Raw genomic sequence first — 21855 nt, forward strand, 5'->3', positions numbered from 1 at the left:
ACCCACACCTAAAAGCTTAAACTTCTTTTTCTTTGTCCTGGCACTTCTCTATAAATTTACTTTTCTTTCCTACTATACTTAGACCAAAGTTATAGTCACTGAGTTTCTCCTACCAACATACATACTATATGTGTCCATGAACACTAATTTTCTGTGTTTTTTCTTTGTCAGTTTAATTTCTAGAACCCCAGCCTTCCTTTTGTATAATATTAATAAGAATTTCTAAATAGATAATCTTGAATTTTCCCCTCCTACCCTTCTGCCAAACTACTTACTGCCACCACACACACATACACACACACACACACACACACACACACACGCACACGCACACGCACACGCACAGCTTTGTTATCTACTTCAGCAGTTCCCGATTATAGCTGGTCACTGGAGTCAATTTGGGAGCTTCTAAAATTATAATTTTCTAAGTTTCATCCTTAGAATGTAGCTCAAGAATCTGTATTTTAGGTATCCCCTAACGTAATGCTGATGGGCCCACATTTGAATCCACTAATATAGTCCCTAAGTGGATACTGCATCACATAAGGGAGCTGCCCCATAAGAGCAGCATGCAGAGCAGATACTTAGAAGGAGGCAAGGATTTTTGTCCCAACAGAACTGTTGTCCAAGCACGTGCTGCAGAGGTGTTACTGCTCAGAAAGTGAACGGCCCTGGTGTCTGCAATCCGTCACTATTACTGCCCAAATCTTTGCTGGAGATGTCAAGGGACAGGGCTACCTCCGGTCATCGTTAAGATTCCAAGTTTTCAAAACCTTCACTCCATGCAATAAATGAGAAAGTAGATGCTGCGTCCTAAGGTCACAGCTCAACCAAAAACCTCAAATTCAGAGCTGAAGAGGGGCCAAGGGACAGGGAAGAAGAGAGAGATGATGAAGATGGTTTCTGAGAGGGTTGAGGTACAGACATGCAGAGAAGAGAAGGCCTTACATTTGAAAAGCAATTTAATGCAAAATCACTTTGTGAAATGGTGGAGCAAGCCAGGGCTGGGAAGCTTCAGAACTCTTCTCAGTACCTCTCATTGGCTGGTTGACCTCCTTGCTTACAGATTCTCCTTGCTTTAAAAAAAAAAAATCACACACACGTACACTCTGCAAGACAAAAAATGTTGTGACTTAAACTGCATTCATGAGATTCTCTGATTAAAAAAATCAATTTGTCAGATCAATTTTTCTTAAACAAGTCCATCATACTCTAGAGCAACAAGCCAATCAATGGGGAATGTTTTTGAGCCGCTTCCCAGCATTCTCACTTCAGTAATTGCTAGGATTTCATATCGACAGGCCATAGGATGCTTTGAAGGCTGAATTGATCCATTAGCCTGTGGTGCTACAAGCCTGGACCACAACAAAATGCTGTATCCCCCAGGGATCAGGGCTGAAATCAAACAGGAGGTAAGACATTACATTGTGCATTTGACCCTGCAGAAGCCAGGCTCCAGCTTCCATTGGAAACCTGGGAAGAAGGAAGAAGAAGAATTGAGGAAGTAGGAAGAGCAGGGGATGGAGAAGGAAGGAAGGTAGCAGAGGTTGTAAAGGAAGGAAATGCTTGACAGCTGCAGCCTGATTGTAAATGGTCTCCACTGAAGAGGAAATCCTGTGTGGCCTGGTGAAGCCACAGAGGCAGGGGAGCTGCAGTCAAGAGAAAAACAAACTTGAAAGACTCCAAGAGGGGAGCTAAATGATGCTCATAGTATCATTTTGGTCTTGCACCTTACTTACTTAGCTCATAGTTCTTCTTTAACAGCGATGTGAATAATTACATGCCTGGAGCTAAAGAGAAAGGGAGCCTCCTCCAATGAAGCCAAGGATAGAGAAGCAAGGAGTTCAGCAGAAACAGAGAAAACTCTTATCTTTTGCCAGAAGATAAAATTATGCATCTTGTAATCATTCCTGGACAGCTGTACTCTACATTTATACAACCCACTAACTCAGCAGGTTGTCATAATAGGGATTATAGTAATTCACAATGCCTTTTAGAGAAATCAAGGTTTGATTCACCATAGAGAAATTATCATAAGAAGCCAGGTCGTACTGTCTTTTGCAGTGCAAAGTCTAACTTTGGTAACAGGAAATAAAATCTGACAGTCAGAATGTATTTCAAGACATTCTTGTAAGAGGCACTGACTTGCCCATTACAAAGCCGCTGTTAATCTGTTAATCAGAGAATTATTCATTAACTGTCCTATACACCGCAGCTCCATGGGCTTCTCATAAACCTGCTGGAAAGCAATGTCTGTGGAAAGCAAATTTGCACAGGAGATGAAATTGCCCACCACATGCTAGCATGGTTAACCTTCAATTTTTATGTGGAAATTAGGTATGCCTTATTAAAACTCAAAAGCTAGGATTTTACTGCTCTCAAATACAAGCTTATGTAGATACACATATTTGTATCAATAGCATGAGCATCATTCTGAGTGGCAGGTCAGCATACATTAGTTCCTTGGTCTGACCTCAGCAGAGGACAAATGGTCATGTTTTGTGCTGTCACATACTGCTTTTTGCATGCACCAGACATCCCAAAGAACACTGACCTCCTTAGCATGTTTTTTCAAGTTTCTATGAAAACCTTACTTAGTGAGTTCATGTGGGTATTTGCTCAGTACATTTCATAATCAGAACCTGACCTAGACCTCATACAAATATAATTAATCTGTCTACTTTGTTTTTGTTTGTTTTTGGTACCGGGGATCGAACTCAGGACCTTGTGCTTGCGCAGCAGGCGCCGGAACCACTGAGCTAAATCCCCTGCCCAATCTGTCTACTTTGAATACAGCACAAACAGCTGTGCTGGAACCTATATAGTTTTCTGCATAAAAAGTTAAATATGGAAGAAACAAAATTATAAAAGTGACAACTGCTTCAATAGGTTTGTTGACCATTATTAAATAAACTCATTGATAGAGCTAGATAACATGCAGTTGTGATATATTTATTTGAGAAAATCTTTAGTGAATTACAGACTACACTGTGGCCCACAGGAGGCAAGATGTAGTGGCAATGTTCTCCTTGGTTCCTGAGTTATAGTGGCCTGGGCAAGTCTGCCACCTAAATACATGCTACATAATGCAAGGATCTAATTCCTACACAAAGCAAGACAGAGTGGCCAGGAAGATTTCTGAGATGACCTTACCAAAAACAACCTCTCTATGAACCAAGTGTATCCAGATAATTGGGGAAATTCTAAAATATGTATCCTTAGTTTTGCCTTCAGAACCTAGGTTTGATAAATCTGAAGTTGAGTCCCAGATTCTGTTCTTTTAAAGTTCCAAAGCTGTCTCCTGGACAACATAGGGCAGGGCCCAGTCAGATATATACGTTTGTTAGGTGTTCTAAATTCTTACTATGTAAAGTGTTAGAAATGCAGCCTGGCAGGGGTTGCAGTAGAGGGTTGTATAAATCTGCATCCCAGACTAAGGAATCAGAATCTGCATTTGAACAAAATGTGCAGATAATGTGTATGGACATTTAATTCAAGAAGCACTGCTATAAGTTGCATATCTATTAGGTCGCTTGAAGTTATTGACCTGTTCAATGTATTGCCACTACCTTGCTTTACAATGAAAAAAAATATGCCTTTTCTAAGATATGCTATCAAGTTTTTTTTATGTGTCTTATGAAAAAATGTTTCAAATTTTTAGGAAACCATTTTTTAAGGCATTATATGTTAGCCTGTCAAATGTCTCTTGCACTAAAGGCAAGAGGATATTATCTTCTTAAAAATGGGGGACGACAAAAAGTAATAATGATTTTCATAAGAAAATGCAAATAAACAACATTTTAAAAGCAGACAACATAAATAAAATAAAATCTGTGATTCCACCACAGAAGAGATGAAAATACTTTTGATATTTTCTTATAGAATATACATATCTATAAACCTAACCTCCATATATCATCATAAACATTATAAAACAATGAAAAATAGTCATTTTCAGCATAGTTTTTAATACCATTATAAGATTCTACTCTAGGAACATGTATCAGTCTAAATAATAGTAGTATGCCACGTATATTGCTATTCCTTGATGTTTACTTTCTAGGTTGTTGTTTTTTTCTGGTGTAAGTAATAAAGTAATGCACATTCTGAATATTAGCATTTGGATTTGTGTATTCCTGAAAATATTTTTTAAATATCTAGTACCTTAAACATTGTTTGACTCTCTTGAGAAAATCCTATGCTAACATTTTTTTTCAAAAAAAAAATTATAGCAAATTGAGTGTTTTTGTTGTCAGGAAGTTCAAAATCAAGCATAATGCTCTATTGCAGTAATTATACTAATATAGATTTGGTGTGTACTTATCATCTCCTTCAGTGTCATTATGTGCATTTTAAAATTTGCACATTTGATAAGGTACATCAAATCTTTTAGGGTAATAGGGTACTTATTAATTTAAATAAATTTACTTAGTGGTTTCAAAAGAAAAAAATTCCAATGTTGGCAGAGTTTCTGTTAGTATGTGTCAATAGTAGATAATGTGAAGTAGGAAGAAAAGGGGCAAAGGGGAAGGGGAAGTGGGAGGGGTAGGGGAAAGGAAAGAAGGGAATGGAATTAATATGAGAAAGGGAAAAAATGGAAACAAAGTCTTTGTAAATAGGGAGGGATGGAGGGGTTGAAGGGAGGGCAGGGGAAGGGGAAAAATAAGAACCAAGAGAGATTATGTAAAGGTGCAAATTTCCAATGATGAATATCATTATATTGTATACCTAAATCTACCAATGAAATAAAAATTAAAAGCTAAAAAAAAAAAAAAGCACAATTCAGGTAGGAAGACAGAGCCTAATAAACATGCTAGAACTTAAATTCCAAAAGAAGTGTTCTTTGCCATTCTGTCATCAGCAATGTATTTTTTTAGACCTTCAAGCACTCCCCTATAAAATGTTTAAATCCATATTAAATAAAGGGCACATTAAATTCAGAGCATAAAATTACTGCAAAAGGGAAAGAGGTGACTATTCAAAGATGATGAAAATGAGCTAAAAGAATTTTTTAAAAAGGAAGGAAAGAGAGGACAGAAAGGCCACCAGAGCCTTGACAAATTAGAGCATCTATGTTGTCAGATCTTCTTAGGACAGCTCAGAATACAAAGATTTCTAAGTGGAATCAAGTTTTGACTCACTATAAATAGAGATTGTCATGCAAGGGCTGGGTTTCTCTTGAAAGGAGAAGTTTAGATTTGCCAAGATTTAAATGCATATGAGTGATGACATTAAGGGAGCAAAATGGAAAAAGAATTACTTTACCCATACCCAGGATCTACATTATGTATATGAGATACAGTCAGACAGAAACCTGTCTTCACAGGCTCAGAATGAAGAAGAAGAAGAAGAAGGAATTAAGGAAAAGTAGACAAGAAAGAAGTTCCCATAGCAAGTCCCAGAGGTTCTTAGGAGACTTGATATGAAGTCTTCTCTCACCAATTACTGACTTGAATCCAGGGAATAGAAATTGAATGAATTGCCATGTGTAATATTTGCTGCCTTCTTGGGGATGTCGCGGTCAGTTAATTAACACTAGAAAAATTTTTCATTCATCAAGAACGGCAAAATTAGATAAGCTGAAGCCACAAAATAAACTTGAGACAGACTGTTTTATCTAAACACTGAGAATACTGATGTTCAGAGCCTTGAATCTGAACTTCACAGCCAGATCTTACTTCATAGCCAGACTGAAACCGTATATACACAGTCCTTTATTGTACCTGTTGTAGAAGAAGGAGAACTTGAATTAGACCTAAATCTTCTAATTATTACAAATACATGTGAAATTTCAGTTATTTTATGACCTTCTATCCATGTAGTACTATTTAGTGTAAATGTGGGTGGTATCTCAATAAAATGAGACCACTGAAAGTAAAAATTTTATGAATTGTTAGTAAAAATGCTTTGCTTGTTATTTTAAAAAATATTTTACTAATCTGATTAGTAGTAATATTATAGTGGAATTTATAGGAGATTAGGGTAGCCATTATTTTTGTATTTCCAGCAAACTATTCTACCTTTTCTTATGCTAACATGACCACTCTCTTCTCACCTCAAAATATCACCCACAGGCATGACTACATGACCCATGTCCAGCCAAATGTTTCTTTCCCTAGATTAAGTGAGGGACAGATCATATGACCCAGCAGGGCCAAGTGACATTCCTGTCTTGGATTGCTATATGTGTGAAGGGGCCGAGAAGCCATTTCCCCTACATTTGCTAAATTCTGTCATTTGAAGAAATGCTATCTGTAGAGCAAAGCCAAGCCAAGATAGAAATGAGAAAGAGCTGGCTGGTTAGCTGATTGACTGCCTGACTGGCTGGCTGGGAAGGATGGATGGACGGATGAGCAGTGAAAATGGTGGCAAGAAAAAGAGAAAATCATCTGGAATCAAGTTCTTGACTCCAGTTTTTAAGACCCCAAAGTCTAGACTTCAGTATATCAGTCCTATGAGCTGTGCCTATTTCCTTCTAAGTTATGTAAGCCAAAAAATTTCCATTTTTATTTAAATGATTTAAATTGATTTTCTCTCACTTGCAGCCCATAGTTCTGAACAATACAGCATTCTGTATAAATAAAATACTATTTTAACTCTAAAATATTTCCTTTCACACTGACAATACACAACTTTGCAGATAGATTTTCAGATTTCCAGGCCTCGTCTAGGGATCCCCCCACTTGTTCTTGATCCCCATTCTCACACTAGTTTTTCCTTTTCTAGCAGCTGCACCAAGGAGTCTCTCATCAATAGCTGGAGAATATGCCACCAAGCCTTTTCACAAAGTTTTTCTCTGTCTCCTTATGAGTTCCACACATGAGCGTGTCCACAATCCCCCAAAATACCTACAAGTCTTCCTGTGAATATTCCTCGAAATCTCACTGAACATTTTATCCTTATAAAGTTCCTCTGGCCTTTCAGTGTTCAGAGAAGTACTAACATGAGCCATGGCTTTCCAATGTTATTGATTCAAATATGACTCAAGCCAGATGCTGCCCTAAACTGAAGCATACTATCAGGATCCTTGGATGATTTTCTGGTGTGTGTAAGATAATGTCATGGTCTAGGGATCAAGCCTAAGGGCACATGCTCACGTAGCAGAAGTCAGTATTAAGCCTATCAACTAATGTGGAGTGAGGTGAGTTTATAAATAATTTGTCTATCGACCAGTGAGAGAAGGTTGGCTCTTCATTTTGGGTCCTGAATAAAACAACACATCCTTATAGACATAGGATATTTTCAAGAAATTCCCACTTTAAAATGAGCATTAAAGAAGGTTAAAGTTACCAACAAATATATAAATATATATGCCATACCCAAGGATGTAGTGTTATGCATCTATATCTTTTACATCAAAGCAAGTATTTTGCCTTAATTAGGCAGAGAAAGAAATTTGTATTGAGCTGTCATCCTTATAATCCATATTCTACAAGATAACAATAGCTTTCCCAAATCTAATGTGAGAACATATGTCGGTTTTATACAGCATCCTTTTCCCAAACATGCTCCTTGGGCCTAATGAAAAACCGTGTCTGCCACATGTCTGAGTTCACCTCAGCAGGCTGCATCGTCAAGAAGGCTTCTTCCATTACAACCCTGTCTTTAAAATATGGTTTCTGAGTCCTCTGGGCTAATTAAGCACAGCTGGGTCTACATCAGTCCTGCTCAAGTGTGACGATTAAGCTGGCAAAAAAAAAAAATCAATCATCATTAATCACTAAATCCATCTAGTGACTTTCAGAGGTGCTAAATAGGTTGAGCAGGGCAATGGTGATGGTTCTCATCGAGCGACCAAATGGTTAAAGTGGGAGAGTGTGCATTCCTCCTAGAATCATTAACCTGAGTGGGAATTTCATAGGCCCATGTGCTTATAGAAAAAGAAAGTGGGAGTGAATGCTTATAATTTCCTATACCCTGCACTGGCTCACATTTGAGAACAGAAAGAAATGTAACTATAGGCACCATTTATTATCGCCTGAATGTTATCTCTGTGGAAGTTTGTTCAAGATATCTGTTTTAAAGTGAATATATATTCACTTGTAAAGGGTTTTCATTGAGCAAACTTTTTTTCTTTTATTGGACTATTCCCTACAGGCCTTGGCCTTATGATGCATTGAGAGTTCATACCTTTTCTGAGTCTAGTCTTTACTGAAGCAATCACTGTAAAGGAGTGTGGTTTATGCCTATCCCATTTAATTTATAAAACCATCTCTGCTTTTAAAAGAAGCAGTATAAAGGTTTCAGATCTCTAGGTAGAGAACAATTAACACTGATATTATAATTGCTTTCTATAATGCTTTTGTGTCAGCTTAGTTTCCCCCATGTTTAATTCACGTCTGTTTAGAAATATTTCATGGTGCTCACTGTGAGAATCACTTGGAAAGGACCCCAGGCTCTTTCCCATCAAAGAAGCTATTGGCCCTGTGGGAGAGAAGGCAAGCCTATGTCTGCAAGATCCAGGGCTCTTTCTGGTGCAAAATAAGTGCAGGGCTTCATTTAGGCAACAGCAAAGTCCACCTTGCCCCTGTCACGCTCCAGCTGAGGACGAGTGACAGTGTGAGGGACTCATTTGCAAGCCAGTTTGAAAAGTAAGAGGAGCCATAACAGGAAAACAGCTGCAAGCAGGTGAAGCAATTTTCACTTTTGCCTCTTGAAACTTAAACATTTGTGTCCACTGTCGACTCACCACATGAATTGTCCTGTCCTTGGGAACCTGTAGATTCTTTGTTGGAGAACTGACCTGAAAGAAGGGAGACTATAAGTGTCACCTCTGTTATCCACCTTCTGCATCTTCTTTTTTCAATTTCAATGCATGATCATTCTCTTCAGTAAACTACAATTGCTTAAAAGGAGATAAAGATGGAAACTTTAACGTGTAAGATCAAATTTCCCTCTCTTCTTTCAAAGTCAGAACATCATAAAGTGAAAATGAAAGATATAGCCTCCATTCCTCCTTATCTCTCTAGAAATCAGAAGGTGAGAGACCAAAACACAATGAGGAAGAATGGTGAAGAAACAGGCTGAGACAGAAGAAGAAATGCAGAAAAGGAAGGAAGCAGGAAGGGGCAGAAGGAGCTGGAAAGCAGGCATAAAAAGAAAGCTCTGGCCCAAATTATAAAGAAGGACAAGATGGCCTACAGTTTTTTCACTCTGATGTACTCATCTCTCATCACTCATTGTAATTGCTTAGTGCTATGATGGCCTATATCTAGGTGTCCCCCCAAAGCCTCATGCACTGTTAGTTGGGTCTTTTTGTAGGTGGCTGAATCATGGGTATGTGATACTGGGTTATGGGAATGAGATAACTACACTAGTCTACTGATTGGCTTAGCATAGTTCTGCGTGTGGATAATAGGAAGGCCCACTCTGGGTGTGGGTGGCGCCAACCAATAAGCTTGAAGCCTGCATGAAATAAAATGTGGAAAGGAAAGCTTGCTGTTAGCTGCTTTCTGTTTGCCATGCCATGGACTGTTTCTCCTCTGTCATCCCCCTTTGCCATGCTATCCTGCCTTGGAGCCAGCTGACTATGGACTAAAACCTCTAAAAACCATGAGCTGAAATAAACTTTTCCCCCTTCAACTTGTGGCTGTCAGGTATTTTGTCCCAGCAATGAAAAGTAATTAAGACAGGTGACCAGCATTTTCTTCTCACCCACCCATCCCCACTCTGGCACAATGCCTCTTGCTCCCAAAGAGCCCATTCACGCCAGAACATGATGCCTTTTGTCATCCACTCATCAGACTAAATTTTATGGTCATCTGATCCCTCATGTATCCCCACAGCTTCCAGGACAGTGTTGACATAGCACATACTCAAAGTATATTTGCTGAATGAAAACATAACTAGACATTGAGGAGTGGTGGAAATCACAGGCAATGGCTGCCCCCAAAGTAGATATTGAAGTTCAGACTTTGAAAAAAAGATTTTCAGTTTCCACCAAAGCAATGACCTACTCACCAGCTCTAGAGGAAAGGAAGAAAAGGAACAGAAGCTTGATTTGCTTAATAGTAGGTGGTTAACTCTGGCCCAAGACACACACCATCCAATTATCCCATTGGATTGTTGCCAAAAATTGCAAAGCCATGTTACTGAAGATTTTGAACATCCTGGGACTATTAACACTTTAAGCCGTCAGTCATTTATACCACAGTATGAATGCAATGTATGGTTCCTCAGCCTATTTTGATAAAGAGTAGAAGAGAACAACCAATGGCATCAGTCTAGTTAGAATCACAGAGTCTTAGGGCTCAGATAATAAAAGAAGGTTGTTCAAATACCTACAGGCAAATTGCCCAGGTGTGATCCTCGGCTGGTTACAGCAGACACTTAACCAAAACCAGTGAGGCTCAGTCACTCAGAGCAGCTATTTTAAGTCTCAAATAAAAAAATGCCCCTGTGTCCTTGGTGATCCAGATGACCCACATGAAGACAGCAAGCTGCACCAAAAAGCCACTTCACTTTCTGAACCCAAATTCTCCCTCAGCATGCTTTGCCAATGAACTCATGTCCTGGAGCTGAGATTCACCATAGTTTAAGAAGACTATGAGCAGAAAGAAGTGTGGGCAGGAGCTGAGCAAAACTAGGAAAGGGAGTCTGTGGATGTCATCGAGACTAGATTCCATGAAGAAAGTGTTACCCAGATGCCCACAACTCAATAGAAGAAAACAGACGAAAAATATACACGTCTCTCTCTCTCTCTCTCTCTCTCTCTCTCTCTCTCTCTCTCTCTCTCTCTCTCATAGGCACACATCCAGAGAGTAGAAACACCTCAGCAATTGGAAGAACTTCTAAGTGAGGAGGACAGATAGCCAGTAAAAGATCCGGTGAGACCTAAGATAGGAGGCAAAGCCCTCAAGAGATGTGCCACAGTGATGAGGAGGACCTGATCCCTGACCACTCCCAGCTGGTGGAAGAACTTACTAGGCAATAAGTGATCAAGCAGGCCAGCAAGGCTGGAATACGGAGTCTAGGTGATTTTTTAAAAATCCACCTGCTCACTGACTTCCTTGGCATGAGGGCTCTCAGGTGCTAGCCTCCGATCCAGATGTCCAGACAGAGAGACAAGGGCAAGAGGATCTTAGGATGGAAATCTTTATGCCACATTTGTCAATAAAATTTCATATGACAGGATATAAACACTATGTGAAACAACACCTCCTACAAGCAGAAATTCCAATGGTAAGGTAAAAGAACCTTTTGCACCAGTCTGGATCCCAGCCACTCACTCTGAGAATATAAACAGAAAGATAAGACAGGGAGAGAGGATCGGTGAGATATTTTTGAAAGAAAGCTGCACTCTTACAGTAAAGCCCCATCGTGAGGGCGATCCCACTGCAACCACTCAGGGCCACCATTCCAACTGCACTGAGTTCCAAGTGCTCTGTGGTTCCAGAAGCTGCTAGATACATAAGAGAATGAAAGATCAACGCTGCCCCCCAAAGCCCCAGCATTGCCTCTCCACATCACCTCTCCCTTAGGGAGAAGAGTAGAGAAGGCCATCTTTCCTCCCTATGTCCAGAGAGGGAATCTACAAGGGTTCACTTGGGAAGTCTGAAATGGGTTCCTTACCACTAGGAGAAAAAAATGGGTACTTTATTTGTGTCTGAGAAAGAAAAAGGAGCAAAGACTTCAAGGCCAGAGAGATGCAGCAGGGCTTGGTGGATCAGATCTCATTATCCTTCCCATTTCTTCAGGACCTGTCCCACATTTAAGTACTTCAATTAAAAGATTTGACATTCCTCCCCCACAAGGACAGACAAAGCAGATTGTAGGACAAAGGCCTGAGTGAAGCTCACAAAATAAATGCTGAGGTTGTTTTGTTGGCAAAACCAGAAGTGAACTGATGCATAGGATATACCTGCAATGCTAGCATCCATCACAGCAAGAGTGGTGGGGGTGGGGGATCTTATGGGACAAGTGAGTCCTGCAGGAAAAAATTTACATAAGGACGTTGTAAGGTGGTCTCTCAGAATAAAGAGACATCAGCCCAAGCTAGGGAGATGTGGAAGAGAAGAGTTTCAAACAGCCTCCAAAATCCCTTACAGTTGCACACAAAGTACTAGCCTGAGTCCTCTGCAGACCCACAGAGAAGAAGACACCTGCCAGGTAAGAAATGTCCTATCCCTCACATGTCCCTCTCCCACTCTACTTCTGCCCCCCAGCTCAGTAAAACAGGAAACAGCAGCTGGCTTGTGGGGCAGAAGTACGCATGAGAGAAAGAGCTTGAGAAGCCAAGAGGTCCTTCAGCACTGAAGGCTGACTGGAGAAGAGGAGATTTAAACCTGTATCGGTCTGCTACTGCTGCATAACAAATCACACAATCCTAGCAGCTTAGAGCAACATCCATTTATTAGCTCATAGCTCTGTAGGTCAGAAATCCCTCATGGCTCAGCTAAGTTCTCTGTGTAGAGTCTCACAAAACTAAAATCAAAGTGTAGGCCTTAAGGCTTTGGAAAGGAATCCATATTCAAGCTTATTATGTTGTTGGCAAAATTTAGTTCCTTGTGGCTATAGATCTGAGGTCTTCATTTCCTGACTCTTGGTCAGTAGCTACTTTCAGTTCACTATGGCTCTCATGTACTCACATGGGGCTTCATTTGTCTTCAAAGACAACAATACAGCATTAAATTCTCCTTATACTTAGAATCTCCCTGACCTCCTTTCCTACAAATCACAGAAAATTTTTTATTTTTAAAGGACTCAGGTGATTAAATTGGCCCACTTTCATAATCCTTTTGCCATATAAAGTACCATAAAAGTGAGCATTATGTCATCATATTTTCAGATTTCTGCGAAGGAAGGAGTTTACATAAGACTTGAGGCCATTGTGGCTCATGCTAAGCTTCGACCCTACCAGAATACTGAGTCAGGTTGGAAATTTTGATTGTTCCTCAGGTCTGAACATTCAAATTACAGCACTAAATCAATCTGTTTGTGACACCAAGGAATTGTGGAACTATGTGTTTGTGAAGAATGAACAAAAAAGTCTGCTCCATCAGACCCAGAGAGATGTTCTGTTTGTTTAGAATGCCTGCAGGGTTCTAAAGATATATAATATCAAATAATGTGAATATTGAAAAAGAAACAAATTTCCCATTTTTTAAAACAAACCAGATTTCCAGCTTCTTTTGAAAGATCTGAAGATTTGGAAACAGCAGCCTACACGCTGCATGGCAGTAACATTCCACAGCTCCTTATCTGCTGCCCACCTCTAATCCAGACTTGAGCCCTCCAGCTCCCCTGGGTGGCTTGAGAAACCTGGCTGGACCCTGTCGGGCATCCTGCATCTGATCTTCCTCTAAAGCATTGCACAAATGCTGGCTGTTACTACCTGTAAAATGAGGTCGTTGGAATGTATGATCTACTTTCACCTGAGAGGCTGTAATTCCAGTCCATATGACTGGTTCTTTAGGCACTTTTTGCAAAAAGTCATAAAATGATCATCTAAGACCCAGGGTGGTCTATGTCTCCCGAGTGTAGTATAAAGGCTGTAAAATGTACTAAAAATCAGGCAAATGCCCTGTGAATTGCAAAAAGATTTCAATAAACTGCAAATGTAGTTTTCCACTGGGCAACATTGAGGCACTGACTTCTTTAAAAGTAAATAAAAAGTGGAGATGGGGAAGGACAAAGTTACCATGGACATTAAGAGGAGGGGCAGGGCTCCAAAAAAGGAGGGAATTGTAGGGAAAATAAACATTCACCATAAGAGAGCTAATCCCCAGTGGTCCATCCAGAGAAAGGAGCCAAAGGTTTATAGTACTTTTTGGTTTATTTATTTTCCCCCCACAAGATATAAATCAATCCATTTAGATAGGGATGGTGGAGAGAACACATTTTATTGCCATGGATAATTTCCCAAGAGCAAAGGATCATTGTATTTCATCTCTCTCTCTCTCTCTCTCTCTCTCTCTCTCTCTCTCTCTCTCTCTCTCTCTCTCCTTCTCTCTTTTGGTTTTGTGAAACCCCACAAGTTTATGAAAGTTGTCCAGATGAGGACACAGAACTTAGCAAACTATTCCCATCTTTAATTCACATAAAACTGGAAACACATAGCCTGTTCATGTACACACAGCACTAGAAACCCAGAAAACTAATTGAGTGCCAAGCACTTCTGGTACCCTAAGGATATATATATATTTTGGTAGCCTGAGGCTGCCAGAAACTTTGCCTGCTGAATGAATTATAGAACAGGAAGCAGATGGGCTGTGTATATGAAACAACCACTATCTGGCATGATGTGCTGTGCAATTTGGCTGCAAAGATTAAATTGAGCTATTGAATGTTTAATACACTATGCATAACAAATACAGCCAGAGCCACAAAACAGCATAAATTACAGAATTGGTATTCACACGGCCTTTCCCAGGAATCAATACACTGCCACCGCTCATAAGAGTCTGTTGTTTAATACACATAAAGAAGAGAAGAATTCTTCTATTAAAATGAGTTATCTGGGCTATTTACCAAAGGCAGTGATTTAGCAGTGGTAAAGTCTATGTAGTGCTGTTGAATGCAGATGATAATACTTCTTGTCCTTGTCTGCCTGTTTCATTGCACCTATCAGTTGCTGGGGCTGTGAGTCCCTTGGGTACATTAGCAGTCAGCCCAGGAAGTGTGTTTAAGTAATGGACATAATGTTCACATTTGCTAGACCAGCCTTCTCCCTAATCATGAATTATTCTTCCCCAAGGCTCAATTGGAACATTACTTTAGAAGCAGAAGATTTAATCCTTTTCAGCTGATTGGAGGGAATGATTACAGTATTATTTTCTTGTGCAGGCTGTCTCCAGTGAAGGTGCCTTTTTCTGTCCCCCTCTTTAATAGGTAGCAATCTTTATTTCCCTGGAGGGAAATGGCAATGAATTCGAAATGGAATAAATCTTCAGGAATGTAAGGTGCTGAAGCTGTAGATCACTGCTGGTTAGTTAATTAGTTTAGCCCTCACTTGTTTCATCTCCAAGACAGAATATCTTGTAACAAGGGGAAACAGTGGGGAGGTGGATGGGTGGGTGGGGAGGTGGGTGGAGTGAGCAGGCAGAGTAAAAAGCTGTAGGTGGGTAAATAACCAGCTGCCTAAAAGCAGCAATACCCCTGCAGGTTCCCTCCTGCTACAATCAGTGAAATAAGCAGCACTGCTTGACCTCAGCCATTCTTTTACTGACAAGTTCCGAAAAGGGAGAGCATCTTTATCTTGTAGGAATGGTTTAAACAGAGCAAGGCAGAACTGAGTAGAAGAAGAGAGTGAAGGAGACTGAAGTTGTCACCCTGAAAGGATATTTATATACAGGGCTAGCCCCTGACCAAGACCTGGCAGGAAAGAACAGATTGTATTTGAGCATTCCCAGTGAATGCTCTTTAAGCACCACTGCACAGAGAAGTAATAAATAACAACCGACTCCGTTGTTTTTTGCTTTTAGGGTGGTTTGTGTTTTTTTTTAATTTTCATGCTTAGTGTTTCCAGAAAAGGAGGAAATGTGGCTTAGAAGTTAATGAGCTTGGGTTGGAAGATCTAGGCCTCAGATATGCTGTCTTCCTCGCCTGCCCCACATCCCCAGCCCTTCGGATGGGCACCCTTAGATTCCCCTGCAGTGTGGTGTGATGGGAAGTCCCTACCACATCCCCTCCACCCGCCACCTCTGTCAAATTTTTGTATGAATAGCAAAGAAAGAAACAGATCAAACCTAAAGAGATCAAGGGAATTATAACCAAGTCCTTGACGGCTAAATGCATCTTCCATCTGATTTCAAGCCGGAAGCCCCCAGGTCTAGCTGCCTGTGATCTACTTAGAAAAAAACAAGGTCATGCTGCCTTGGCCCTGATTATAAATATATTACACTGAAGTGACGAATGCCACGATCATGAGGAGCAGAAGATCAAGAGCGCCTGAGGCTGGCGCTTCTCAATCTCTCCTCAGCGCCAAGACAGAGATTAAAATAAACATGCTCTGAAATGAATGCTACAGGAACCATGTACAGAGGTGCAGGACGATTCTGTGCCTCAAGTATAGCGGGAGAGGAGAGCAAAGGCCACGCCGGAGCTCCCAGGAGAGGGGTGAAAACTTCCCTGTGCTGGCCTTGCCCCTGGCTCCTTTGTTCCTCTCAACTTCTGATTTTTTTTAAATGAAATTGTATCCCTATGTTTTATTTAGACCTATGATCTATTTTTTTGTATTAAATTCTTTGATTGGTACATTGTAGGTATACAGCACAGTTACATTTCTCATTGGGAATTGGACCTTTACATGATGCATCTTGGTTCTTATTTTTTCCCCATTCCTAGCCCTCCCTTCACCCCCTCCACCCTTCCCTATTCACAAAGACTTTGTTTCCATTTTTTCCATTTCTCATCATTTTTCCTTTCCCTTCTTTCCTTTCCCCTGTCCCTCCCACTACCCCTACCCCTTTGGACCTTTTCTTCCTATTTTACATTATCGATTATTCATTCTAATCATTGGTACATTTTAGGTATACAATAGAATGACATTCATCATTGGAAATTTGCACCTTTACATAATCTCTCTTGGTTCTTATTTTTCACCCTTGCCCAGCCCTCCCTTCGACCCCTCCAGTCCTCCCTATTTACAAAGATTTTGTTCCTATTTTTGCATTTTCTCATATTAATTCCATTCCCTTCTATTCTTTCCCCAGCCCTCCCACTTCCTTCCCATTTGCCCCTTTTCTTCCTATTTCACATTACCTATTACACATCTAGTCCTTATTAACACTTTCAGTTTCTCACACCAGAGAAACTATTTGGTATTTCTACATGTGTGTCCTATTTATTTCACTTAAGAGTATTGCCTCAATGTGCATCCACTTAGCTATAAATGTCTCTAATTTCTCATTTTTTATGGCTGAGTAGTATTTCATTTTATTTAAAAAACCACATTTTCTTTATCCAGTCTCCAGTTGATGGGCATTTGGGCTGTTTCCAAGTTTTAGCTATTATAATTTGTGCTGCTATGAACATGGACACACATATATCACTGTGGTATGATTCTTTTAATTCTTTGGGGAAGATCCCCAGCAGTGGAATAGCGGGTTCAAATGGGACTCCCAGTCCTAGTTCTTTGAGGTATCTCCATATGATTTCCACAGTGGTTGCACCAGTCTACACTCCCACCAGCAGTGGACCAGGGTTCTTCTTTCCCCACAGCCCTGCCAGCATTTGTTATTGGTTGATATCATCATAGCAGCCTTTCTTTCTGGAGTGAGGTGGAATCTCAGCATTGTTTTCATTTGCATCTCTCGAGTGACCAGTGATGTTGAACATTTTTTCATGTATTTATTTGCTATTTCTACTTCTTTGTCTGAGAAATGTCTGTTCATTTCACATGCCCATTTTTGCATTGGGTCTTTAAATTTGGGAGGTCTGATCTTTTTAAGTTCTTTATAGATTCAAGATAGTAGACCTTTGTCTGAGGAAGAGCAGGTGAAGATTTTTTACCACATTGTGGGTTGTCTCTTCACACTGCTGGTGGTTTCTCTTGCTGTGCAGAAGCTTTTTAATAAGAAGAGATCCCATTTGTTGATTGTTTGTGCTAGTTCATGGGCAACTGAGGTTTTGTTCATAAAATCTTTTCCTACACCTATGTCTTCAAGAGTTCTACCTAACCTCTGTTCTAACTGGTTCAGAGTTTCTAATTTAATATTTAGATCTTTAATCCATTTTGATTTTAGTTTAGTGCATGGTGAGAGATATAGGTCTAGTTTTAATCTTTGGCAAGTTGAAGCTCAATTTTTCCAGCACCATTTATTAAAGAGGATATCTTTCTTCCAGTGAGGGTATTTGGCTCCTTTATCAAAGATGAGATGGCTGAGTATGTCTGGCATTGTTTCTGCATCTTCTAATCTGTTCCACTGGTCCTGACCTCTATTTCTTTGCCAGTACCATGCTGTTTTTTGTCACAGTAGCTTTGTTGTATAGTTGCAGGTTGGGGATTGTGATACTCCTTGCCATGTCTCTGTTACCTAGAATTGCTTTTGCTATTCTGGGTCTCTTCTTGTTCCAAATGAATTTTTGGATTGTTTTCTCAAGGTCCATGAAGTATGCTGCTGGGATCTCAACTGGAATTGCATTAAATCTATATAGCAGTTTTGGAAGTATGGCCATTTTCACTATATTAATCCTTCCGACCCAGGAGCACGGTATGTCTGTCCATTTTCTGATATCATGTTCAATCTCTCTTTTCGGAGTGCCATAGTTTTCAGAGAAGAGGTCTTTGATTTCTTTCGTTAGGTTGATTCCTAGATATTTCAGTTTTTTGGAAGCTATTGTGAAAGGAATTCTTTGCCCTATTTCTCTCTCAGTGAGTCTGTCATTGGTGTAGAGGAAAGCTATTGATTTTTGTGTTGACCTCATAACCACCTACTTGACTGAATTTGGTTATTAAGTCCAGAAGACTTTTGGTGAAGTTCTTGGGGTCTTCTATATAGAGTATCATGTCATCTGCAAATAATGACAATTTGACTTCTTCATTTCTTATCTTTATTCCTTTTATTTCTTTCTCTTGTCTAATTGCCATCCGTGGCTAATGTTTCCAGAACTATATTGAACAAGAGTGGTGATAGTGGACATCCTTGTCTTGTTCCTGATTTTAGAGTGAAGGATTTCAGTTTTTGACCATTTAGTAGGATATTGGCTGTTGGTTTTTCATAGATGGCTTCTATCAGTTTGAGGTAGAGACAATCTATTCCAATTTTTTGTAGGGCTTTTATCATAAATGCATGTTGGATTTTGTCAAATGCTCTTTCTGCATCTATGGAGATAATGATATGATTTTTGTCCTTGGCTCTATTGATATAGTGTATTACATTGATTTATTTGCATATATTGAACCATCCCTGCATCCCTGGGGTAAATCCCACTCGATCAGGGTGTATGATCTTCTTGATGATCTTCTACATTCTGTTTGCCATTATCTTATTAAGGATTTTTGCATCTATGTTGATTAGTGAGATTGGCCTATAGTTCTCCTTTTCGGTTGGGTCTTTCTCTGCTTTGGGGATCAAGGTGATGCTTGCTTCCAGGAATGAATTTGGGAGTATTGCTTCCCTTTCAATTTCATTGAAGAGTTTAAACAGTAGTGGCAGCAGTTCCTCTCTAAATGTCTTGTAGAATTCAGCAGTGAAGCCATCGGGGCCTGGGTTTTTCTTAGTTGATAAGTTTTTAATTACATTTTCAATTTCATTAGTTGATATTGGGTTGTTCAGAATTTTTAGGTCTTCTTCATTCAACTTTGGTAATTCATGTGTATCTAGCAATCTGTCCATTTTTTCTGTGTTGTCCATCTTATAGGCGTATAGGTTCTGGAAGTAAGTATTGATGATCTTCTGGATTTCTGCTGGGTCTGTTGTAATTTCACCCTTTTCATTCCTAATTGCATGGATTTGGGCCTTTTCTTTCCTTTTTCTGACAAGGTTGGCTAAAGGATTGTCAATTTTGTTAATTCTTTTGAAGAATCAATTCTTGGCTTCATTGATTGTTTTGTATCATTCTCTTAGTCTCCATTTCATTGATTTCTCCTCTGATCTTTATAATTTCCTCCCTTGTATGAGCTCTGGGGTTGTCCTGTTCTTCTTTTTCTAGAAGCTTGAGGTTCAGCATCAGGTTGTTTAATTGGGCTCGTTCTGTTTTCCTAATATGTGTATTCACTGCTCCGAATTTCCCTTGTAAGACTGCTTTCATTGTGTCCCATAGATTCCGATATGTTGTATTGTCATTGTCATTTAATTGAAGGAACTGTCTGATTTCTTCTTTAATTTCCTCTGTGGCCCATTGGTTATTCAGAAGTGTGTTGTTCTATTCCCACATGTTTATAAAATTTTTCCAGTTTCTTTTGCTATGGATCTCCAATTTCATCCCACTATGGTCTGATAACATACAGGGGATAACTTCCATTCCTTTGCACTTACTTAAACATGTTCTATGTGTGAGTATGTGGTCTATTTTGGAGAATGACCCATGTGCAGCTGAGAAGAATGTGTATTCTGATTTTGTGGGGTGGAAGACTCTGTAAACATCTGTTAAGTTCATTTGTTCAAGAGTTCAAATGAGTTCTAGTATTTCATTACTTATTTTTAGTCTAGTTGATCTATCTATTTGTGACAGTGGGGTGTTGAGGTCCCCCACTACAATTGTATTAGTGTATATATGACTTTTCATGTCTATTAGTATTTGTTTTATATAGTTGGGTGCACTAGTGTTTGGTGCCTAGATATTTATCATTGTCATCTCTTCCTCTTGGATTGTTCCCTTTACAAGGATGTAGTGTCCTTCTTCATCTCTCTTCATCAGTGTTGATTTGAAATCTACTTGATCTGCAAAGAGGATAGCTGCTCTGGCTTTTTTTCAGGTTCCTGTCGCATGGAATACTGTTTTCCACCCTTTAACTTTCATTCTATGAGTTTCCTTTTGAATTAAGTGTGTTTCTTGTATGCAGCATATTGTTGGATTTTGCTTCTTGACCCATTCTGCCAGTCAATTTCTTTTGACTGGTGAATTGAGACCATTAACATTGATGGTTATAACTGAAATGTATTGACTTGTCATTGTCATGACTTTTTCTTCTTGTTGGGTTCCCCCCCCCCGTTTACATTTAATTTCTTGTCCTGCCAGATGGGTTCATTGTGCTTTGCTTCCTGGGGTTGTGATCCTCAATGGCTGTTCCTAGGATATTGTGTAAAATTCTTTGGAGTGCTGGTTTGGTATTCACGAAGTTCCTAAGGTGCTCTTTGTCATGAAAGTATCTTTTTTCTCCATCCATTTTGAAAGATAGTTTTGCAGGGTACATCAATCTGGGTTGGAGGCTGTTTTCTTTTAGGGCTTGGAATATGTCACTCCAAGCTCTTCTTGCCTTGATGGTTTGTGTTGAGAAGTCTGCTGTGATTCTGATGGGCTTTCCTTTGTATGTGATTTGTTTCTTTTCTCTAACTGCTTGTAGAACTTTGTTCTTCTGTTGGGTTTCTGGAATCTTAACAATTACACGCCTATGTGTAGATTTTTTTGATCAAGGCTATTTGGAATCCTATACGCCTCACTTATCTATATGTCAAGCTCTTTCCTCCTGCTTGGGAAGTTTTCTGCCATTATTTATTTGAAGAGATTTTTTATGTCATCTGCACCCTCTCCTGTTTCTTCATTGACTCCAATCAGTCTTATGTTATTCTTCTTTACATCATCTAGCAGCTGCTGGACTGATTTCTCATGTTCCCTTATAATTTTGAAGCAATTTTTCTTTTCCTGGTCACTAATTGCAATCTTATCTTCTATATCTGAAATTCTGTCCTCACATTGGCTCATTCTGCTGTGTAGACTTTCAGTGGAGTTTTTCATGTCCTGGAAATCTATTTGCATCTGTTTTATGGATTCCATTTGTTTCTTATGTTGGGATTCCATCATGTTCCTGAGCTCCTCTCTAGATTTATTAATCATGTCTTGCACTAGGGGCACAATTTCTCCTGTTATCTGAGAAATTATTTCTGGTTTCATTTTTTCCAGATCCCCTTTTGTTGCCAGTTCAGTGGATCCAGGTGGTTGAGTATCAGAGTGTTCCATCTCATTTCCCTTTGGGGTTGCTGTAGGTGATCTGAGAGTCTGGTTTTGAGACTTATTTACGTGTTTTCTCATTTCAACGGGGGGGGGGGGGCTGCTGGTGCCTGCACGGATTACCTCCTCTGAGCTGGGTGAGGTGGGACAGGGTCCGGTGTCCTCTGCATCTTTGTAATGTGGAACCAGGTGGCTGTACAGAGGAGCAGGGGTGGGGGTCCAGTGGATTTCAACCTCTGATTCTAAGCCACAAAGATGATGGAAACAGCCTCATTTCTTCAAACCAAAGGAAAGATGGCATGC

The sequence above is a fragment of the Heterocephalus glaber genome, unplaced genomic scaffold (genome assembly GCF_053883595.1).
Source record: "Heterocephalus glaber isolate CG9 unplaced genomic scaffold, H.glaber_assembly_v1.0 deba00001481, whole genome shotgun sequence".
In the NCBI taxonomy this organism is placed as follows: Eukaryota; Metazoa; Chordata; class Mammalia; order Rodentia; family Bathyergidae; genus Heterocephalus; species Heterocephalus glaber.